Source organism: Silurus aristotelis (genome assembly GCF_946808225.1).
Source record: "Silurus aristotelis genome assembly, chromosome: 3".
Lineage (NCBI taxonomy): Eukaryota > Metazoa > Chordata > Actinopteri > Siluriformes > Siluridae > Silurus > Silurus aristotelis.
This window is the reverse complement of record NC_139576.1, coordinates 22,965,184-22,973,378: the sequence shown is the minus strand read 5'-3', so window position 1 is coordinate 22,973,378 and position 8,195 is coordinate 22,965,184. Positions and strand designations below refer to the sequence as shown.

Sequence of the window (8,195 nt, the reverse complement as noted above, 5' to 3'; positions counted from 1 at the left end):
AATCAGGGATAAAATGTTTCTCCCTTCCTACATTCAGCATCAGAAATCTTTCCTAGTGAGCAGCAAACTATGAAGAGGACAACACAAATTTATTTAGTTTGTGTCTATATAGATTTTTTGAAATTTTTTTAACCAATTATTGAATTTAGAGCAGCTATTGTTATTGGCTGCAATAGGAACAAAATCCATAAAAAAAATTCCAGATTGATTGGATTTTTTATTTTTTTTTTCATCCCAAAATGGTGCATAATATTTTGGTAATAATTACAGATCCAATCTCAAATAATCAATTGCCTTACTGATCTACTGCATAGCAAAATCTGATACACTGCGTAAGAGGTACAAATCTACATCATATACAAATGGGCTACAGATGCTAATATCATGCTGTGATGCATCTGAAAGCACTGTAATGTGCCCGCTCTGATGGAGTTTGTCCTATGAAATTAAAAAGCTGTTAACACTTACATTTATGAACAGTGCAGATATTATTTGCAAATGAAGAGTGTAGGAGTTGACACTGCTGCTGATGGGTGGGTTGGCTGGGCACTCTAAGTATATCCTTATCATGTTATATAATTATTCAGTTTCATTTCCACGGACTGTGTTGGTGTGCATATTAGATATTCACTAGTATGCAAGAAGACTTCAGGCCGTTTTAACCAAAACAAGGATGGAGAAACGTAAGCAGTCGGGATCACTGGAACTCAAAGATGAGATACACAGAAGGGTTTTGTTTAAACACTTTTCAGCTGAGTAGAATACATGAATACATTGAGTGTAAAAAATAATGTAATACAGAAAAAGCCCTGTAACATAAATATTTCAAAAGCTTTAAGAAAAAAAAATTCTATTACCCTGGAAAACAATAAAAATTATGATGAATGTTTTTTTTACTCGGTTGAGTTGGGTTTATTTACCATTCTGTGTTATTAGAGTTGTGGGTTAGAGGCACTGTGTTATTAGCTTTGTGTGTGCTGTTAGCTGGTTGGGGAGATTATATTAGTAATGGCAGAAAGGGATGATGAATAATCCATCCTCCTAAGCAAACCCTGTGGGCAGCGGTACAGCCATCTGCTGATCTCAGAACCGTTGCAGCACCACACAGCCTTTCATTATGAAACAGAATTCATAAATAAACAACCTACATTTTTCTCCCTTTTTCACACATTCTCACATGTCTCTCTCTCTCTCTCTCTCTCTCTCTCTCTCTCTCTCTCTCTCTCTCTCTCTCTCTCTCTCTCTCTCTCTCTCATTCCCTTTGCTTTAGTAAAAAAATGCAGATTATAGCAGGGCCGTTAAAAGCAAACCCAGAAATACCACCTTCACATTAATAGGCTCTTTTTGGCTGTAGCTGCTGAAGCACTTGTCCTTCAAAACAGTGTGTGTGTGTGTGTGTGTGTGTGTGTGTGTGTGTGTGTGTGTGTGTGTGTGTGTGTGTGTAAGCCATGATAAAGGTTAAAATAGTGCATTTGCTCCGTGCCGGGAGTGCCTGTCACATTGAGCAATGACTCTCTGTTCCCTGATACACACATGCACACTCTCTCTCCATCTCTCTGCAGGACAGCAATGCTATTTTGACCTCTCTAAAAACAGCAATATCGCTCTAATGTGTGACACACTATACACCCGCAGAACAGTCTCATCTTTTACAATTGACCTCCAATGATCTTCATCAGAACGTGTGCATTTGGTTTTTTTTGTGTACGTGTCTGCATGTTTGTGAAAAAGAGAGACAGCACGAGCACGTTCACTTCTTTTGTTGTATTTGCTCCTGGCCCTTTTCTCACCCCTCTCTCCTTTCTAATCTCACTTCATCTCTCCAATTCGCCTCTGCCTTCTTCTCACAGTTCTCTACTGATTAAAACAATAAATCTTTCTCTTAGGGATTATGATTGACTGTAAAATAAGATACACAGAATGTTCAATTTATTTACTTTTCCCATCATCAGAACACAATACAGAACAAAATCTTTGTTCTTTGTTGTAAATTTGAAGAAACAAACAAGGTATGATTGTAATTAATCCTGGATTTTACAATGCTTTAAGCCTGTAGAAGCAGCTACAGAGAACTGCATCATTATTTAGGTAAAAACACAATAAGAACCAAAAGAGTAAAACTAATATACATAAAAATGAAACATGCTTGGCAGGTTATTATACAGGTATGTGCAGTATAAACACCAAGGAAATTATATATACAGACACATACATTTTTTTTTACAGATCTTAGGCGTTAAAGCAGAAAAAGGTTAACACAAACAAACCTCAATTGTACTAGCAGGAAATTTGCCTAAAAACTTAATCCAGTAAAAATTTTCAGCTTTCTTTTATTTGTATTTAGTAATAAACTAGTGCATACCATATATTATATATATATATATATATATATATATATATATATATATATATATATATATATATATATATAATATATATTATATATATATATATATATATATAGCCTACAGTGTTAATAAAAATATATATGAGATTGTGGTATTTCATGTTTTGCAAAAATCCTTGATAGTTTTGTAGTTACCAGCTGGATAGGCAGTGTGTGCCACCTTGTTACTCCAAAAAATGATCCAATTACAATGTAGTGACTTATGCTGTTTCCATGTCTTTTTAATACCCAATCTGTGAGGAACCTTTTAGTGAAATTTGATATCTTACAGTATTTTGCTCAAAATAATTAGTCAGTTCTTCAGATTTTCTACAGCACACGTATTACATTAAATCCTAGAAGTCAGTTGAAAAAAAAGGTGCTAACATGCATTAACATGAAAGAGTCAGAGAGAGAGTTTGTGAGAGAGAGAGAAAGAGAGAGAGAGAGAGAGAGAGAGAGAGAGAGAGAGAGAGAGAGAGAGAGAGAGAGAGAGATAAAGAGAGAGTTACACTTACTGGATGTTATTCTGGATTTAAATAGACTTTTAAGACTTTTTTTAAATAGATACTTGGGGATCAGGGGATGAAAGTGTCATTACAAAACAGAGAGAAATATTTGTTCTATTCTACCTCATTAGATTTAGATGTGGTCTTAACCAAATAACGCCGCTTGCTGTGTGATAATTCACATACAAGCCATATGATATAATTGTCCAAATAGGTGCTATGTTTTTCTTGGGAGCAATATTTTTAAGTCTAATAAATTAATCTGCAGCAATTAGAAGTAATGTAACTTGCATCATAGATATTCAAGTGCATCACAGTAATTTATGTGAAACCTATGTCCACATATTACTCCAATTGCTATGTGTATATGTGATATTTCATACTTGATATATAGCAGTACACACTTGACTTCTCACTGAAGAGAAAATAAAATCCCTTCAGTGTTTTTTTCAGTGACTCGTTGGATAGACAATCGCAGGGTTTCTTTTACATTGGACCACAGAAGGAAAAAAAACTTCTGCAAATGGAACAGCAAAATCAAAATAAGGTAGATGTAGCAGTATTTTTCTGAGAACTAACACTGTTATGTAACACATAGCTGCATAGCAAAGTATTGATCAATGTTTACTTTCATATACATTTTGATTTGATTTGTTGTCAGATTTATTTTAGATTTATTTGCCTTCCGAACAAAAAGATTAAAAAATACTAAGCTTTGATGTTTTTTTAAATATGTAAAAGTTTATACGAAGCTAAAAACTTTCACTTACACTAGTTTGAAAGGTGCATTTAGTTTGCGGTTTCATTCTGAATTACACAAAATACTATACATGTTTCAGCGTATATCTGTTTCCCCTTTTTAGTCAGTTCTACTTCTTACTTAGCCCTGCCTCTTTCCTTCCTGTTTTGTATCTGAATGAGAAAGGTATGTTGTAGCTGTATTTAATCAAACTTCATCTTTGCTTTAATTATTATTATTTTTCGTATTTTTCAATTTTTCCATGTTTGTATGATGTTATTATTCCTATATATTTGATTCTGCTCGAATTCCAACCCAATTTCTTTTGTTTTGTTTTTGATTTGGACGAACTTGAATCTAGCATTCATTTTATTGAGCAACATTTTTATCTTTATCAGAATAAAAGCCAAGTCGTTCCAACAGCAGCTGTTCGGAATCTCAATTATTCCATTAATAAAGAAACACAATGAGATTAGACTAGACACAGTGGACTGATACCCATCCTATCATACTGCACCAGCGCTATTACAGAGACTACAAAGTTAACTGCTTGGAATGAATATACTTGATATTTTTCAACATAGTTTTTATTTCCAAGTCATTATTAGAGCATGCAACATATACTTCTGCAAGCTGGTAGAGCATATTAACGTACATATTAAAGTGCATTGTTATTAAAATACATATTAAACTGCATATTAAAGTACATAGAATGCAAATATGCATCAGAAAAAAGTAATTACCACGTACCTAATTAGATACTTATTGCACCATAAAATAAATTGCTCCCACCACATGTCAGTAGTCCTAAATCAACTACACAAACTTATCGAGTTTTAGTTTAGAAATGTTGTTTACTAGAGCTATGTTTGTCTGCTTGTCTCACATGCACTGTATTGTGCAGTCTGCAGACTGGTAGGTGGTTGTCAGAGGAACTGAAATGTTAGAAAATATAACAAGCTGTGAGCTGCCCTCCTGGTCTTTTTTCCTGCCTGCAAATGCATAATCTCAGCATTCTCTATGGCCAGACCACTCCTTTTCCCTCTGTCACTTTTACCTTGTTCAATTCAAACCAGTTCCATTCGGTGGAAGTTCCAGTTCCACACCAGTTCTGCACCATTGTATGTAAATTATGTATATATGTATATATAGTGTAATATATATAGTTAATATAGTATAGTAAATATATAGTGAAAAATTGATTAACACCCCCCTCTTGCTTTTGCTTTGACGCTATCTCTCTCATAACTAACCAGCTGCCGGTCTTTAACATTACCATATCATCATCATTCTGTTCATAACTCCTACTGCACACAAACATGCAGACTGAGTGCTAACATCAGCCCTAAGATGTTTATTTATTTGTTTGTGCTCATCATAAAATGTGACTTATGCTAGTGCGAGTTGAAATTTTGCAGAAATGGATAACTTATACCCATAGCACCAAATTGCATGCTGTATATAGTTATTCAATTGCATATTCATATACTTTAACAAGTGATGTTTCCAAACACATTAATTGTGTTTCTTGGCACTTCCTGGTTAGCTTTAATCATTAATGCATGATATGTGATAGCTACTGCAGTCGGCGTGTGATCAGCGCGAGAGAGAACTAAAGAGAGATCAGAGTGAAGGAGTGGAGAGGGTTTAGATATTTCTGAAAGTGCTCGTTTCAGTACCTGTGGGAAAGCATGACAGAAGAAAGAATAAAAGCTCAATCTGAAAACCTTCTCATGAATGTAATCATCACAGTAACGTTCTGCTGCCCCATCTGCATGACTGACACTTGCATTATACTCCACTGTCTATGATCCATTCGTTTCAGGTTTAAGACAGAAATTGCTACACCTTGGGCCACACAGAATAAGTCATTTTATGCAGCAACTACGTAAGTGCTCATCATTGTTTTTCAACATGCGCACGCGCACGCGCACTTGCACGTGCACACACACACACGCACGCACGCACACACACACACACACACACACACACACTTCCTATAGAATGTAAGGATGAATAATAGTAAAGACAATAAAAAAAAAACAGTGAATAAGCAAAAGCAAGCATGCTAAAGATACTTTGTAAGTCTACAAATATTTTTCCTGTAGTTTTTTTTTTTTAAATCTTTTACATCAACATCAATTTTGCAGTAAAATCCTCCCACTCTGGTAATTCCATCATACCAAGCGGTGTGCAAAAGTGGAATGTACTCCATGCTGAGAGCTGCACATCACTATCTAAACCCACTCAGCTAGTTTAGAGCCTTCAGTGGTGCATGCCCGCCACGCCAGCTAAGAGAGTCTGATCCAGAATTTAACATTTTGGTTTGGCTCCCAGTATTATCATCTATTTTCAGACAGAGAACTAGTTTCTATTAAGACAATATCCATATAATTAATTAATGAACACATTCACAATTTGTTATAATGCACTCATTACGCATTACTTAGATTGCTAGTTATAAATGAAATTCCACTGCATCATATAGCAATGGTTAATATATATTCACTAGTATAATTAAGTTGCTAAAAAATAAATCTTGTGATGTACTATGCAAGCCCAGGGTTCTCCGGGAATTGTTGTTCTTATGTATTAACCTAACTCATGTAAAGCATAATTAGGAATATTCCTATGTACAGGTACACATATGCACTGTATATGTCCGTACAAATGCATATTCCTTGACGTAGATGTGTTTGTACTGTTGTTCATTATGAATATGATATTCACAATTACATAATGATATATGGTGATATGAACACTTGAGTGTACTATGTCTTATATTGTTTATTATGGTATATATAAAAGTATAGATTTTAGTATTCTGTACATTGCTGGCACCTTTGCTTTTTATTAACAACAATTTATCTTTATAAAGCATATAAGCTCAAAATGTAATTAGTAGTCTGTGCACAGCTGGCAGCTAAAGTTGTGTTTTGTAATCCGTAATCTTTTGTTTATAAGCATTTAAAAATTAATAGTCATAAATAGTGTTGTCCTGATTCAGTTTTTGCATAAACTATGAAAAGAACTGGTAGGAAACAACTAGTCTAGATGGCTCTGGCCTGGATTATTTAAATTGTGTAATCAATTAAATTGGAACAAATTAAATTGATTAAATTAAATAAAATTAAATTAATGGAAACATTAATGTGTTAGACCCCATTTGGGTAATACAGATGTGTATGTAGGTGTGTGTTTTGATTTTCTAAAGAGAGGATCATCTTACCTGTTCTACTTATTTCAGCATACTTTAAGAAACGTCTTCATTCCTTCCATCCTTCATTTATTCTCTCTCTAGAAATGTGGAATTGACAGGATTTTCTCCTTTTAAGAGAAATTCTTGAAGCTGGACATCAGTAGCCCAGGAAGTGACTAGTGGCTAAAGCTAGCGCTATGGATTTAAGAATCAAGATATTTCTTCTTTTTCTTTTTTTTACTTTTTATTTCACTGTAAGTTATATCCTGCATATTATTATGTTTGTGACAAACAAAAAAATCTTGAATCTATTGTGCTAGTGCTATCGATTCTTTAGCGTTTTCATGCATGTGCCAAACAAATGCATGCGCAAAACAAAACAATAATTAAAATAAAATCGCTCAAAGTGCGAGGTGGGGACTAAACAAGCTAGAGATCTGCGACTTTATACGTTCCTTTGGGAACTCAGATTTAAAATATGTTCTGCACGTAAAAAGGGGTTGTATTTGGTACAAGTGTACTGAACACGAAAGCCCAATACCGAAATATTTTGGTATGAATACGTGTATCAATATACCCTTACTACTGTATGTATATAAAAAGCCATAAGAAAAGGTTCCAATGTTAACCCTGACCCCATCCCTGAATTTATCTTACACTATATCTCTTCGTAACAAATCTATGAAAATTGATGTTGTGAAGTTATGAAGTAAGCTTTCTGATCCTCACTGTTGTTGAAATGTGGCCTGACTGAGAGTTGACTTGCTTTAATGTCTGCTGTTGCTTTGTCTCATGCAGTTTCCCTAAAGCCAAACTCACAGCATGCAGAGGATTCTGAGTAGCACACACTCTCCCAACTTTTCCTTAGTCGATTTCAGTGGCAGGCATTCAAGCCTCGATTCGAGCACACAAAATCAGCCTAAAGATTTTTGTACTTTAGATGAGACTTTTTGAGATTACTGCAGCAATTTTGCAGCATTCTATTAAGAAATTGGGAGGCGAAAATCACAAGGGGTTTTGTCATAAAACGGTGCCTAGTGGTGCTATTGCATCAGAAACAATGTGGTTGTTTCTTGTTCTAACACTGGTTTATTTGGCAAAATGTTACAAATGTGTATAGTTATGGGGTTTTATGTAATTTGCATATATTTAGAATCTTGATGGAAGTTAAGGATATTTATAATATACTGTGTATATACTTGCGTGACTGCATTTTATTGGCTCTGTACTTGTACTTTGCAGAATGATAATAAATAAAATACACATTTTAATAATTACACATATAATCATATTACATTGCCATTTAAATACAGTTTATGATCTGACCTAAAAAAATTATATTGTTATTAAGGTTAAATAATT

At 34.3% G+C, this 8,195-nt stretch overlaps 1 protein-coding gene across 3 annotated transcripts in view; it reads right to left on the bottom strand.

Annotated features, from left to right (window-relative positions):
• The window catches only part of LOC310724238 (inactive dipeptidyl peptidase 10), a 70,440-nt gene that overhangs the window by 38,554 nt on the left and 23,691 nt on the right, over window positions 1–8,195 (bottom strand). The window lies entirely within an intron of this gene.